Source organism: Castor canadensis, chromosome 3, assembly GCF_047511655.1.
Source record: "Castor canadensis chromosome 3, mCasCan1.hap1v2, whole genome shotgun sequence".
Lineage (NCBI taxonomy): Eukaryota > Metazoa > Chordata > Mammalia > Rodentia > Castoridae > Castor > Castor canadensis.
In genome coordinates, this window is record NC_133388.1 from 54,125,564 (window position 1) to 54,126,316 (window position 753).

Sequence of the window (753 nt, forward strand, 5' to 3'; positions counted from 1 at the left end):
CCATGATCTTCCTACCTATTCTTCCTGTGTAGCTGAGATTACATGCATGAACCACCATGCCCAGATGAAACATTTTCTAAATTGTTGTCTGACTTTTTTTAGTGTTGGCTGTTGCTGCTATCCTGAAGCATTATAATGACATTATCCATTGAGGGCCTCCTCTCCCAAAACTAGACTGTCATATGACAGCAGAGCAGGAAATAGTTATATATCATTCAGTTCTTTGATTTCTCCCCTACTTACCACCATGATTGTAATGATTTTCCACTGGAGGACCCACACATTAAAAGAGGAGCAGGCCCCATCACACCTCCAGCTTACATCAGCACCCAGCCCCAAGGGAACAACCCAGATCCTCTGAGCTGTACCCACATAGCAAAGGCTTCAAACCTGAAGTAGTAGCTTTCCTCTGAGCAGCAAGTAGAGCTAACAGTCTGGGCTGGTGGAGTGGCTCAAGAGGTAGAGTGCCTGCCTAACAAGTGTGAAACCCTGAGTTCAAACTCCAGTACTGTCCCCCCCCCAAAAAAAAGATACAATCCTCCTTTGGTCTTGTTAAAGGACAATGTGGACAGTATGTCTGTGAAGTTGGGCCTTCCTAGGGTACTGAACAGTGGACAGACCTCAGTAGCCAAAGGAAAGACCCAGTCAGAGCCTGGAGCTCTAACAGTTGCCATGGCAGCAGTAGGACTATGAACAACTTCCAGAAGCTGGTCTGTCTCAAGAGTTTATAACACAACCATATGCTGTCTGTGC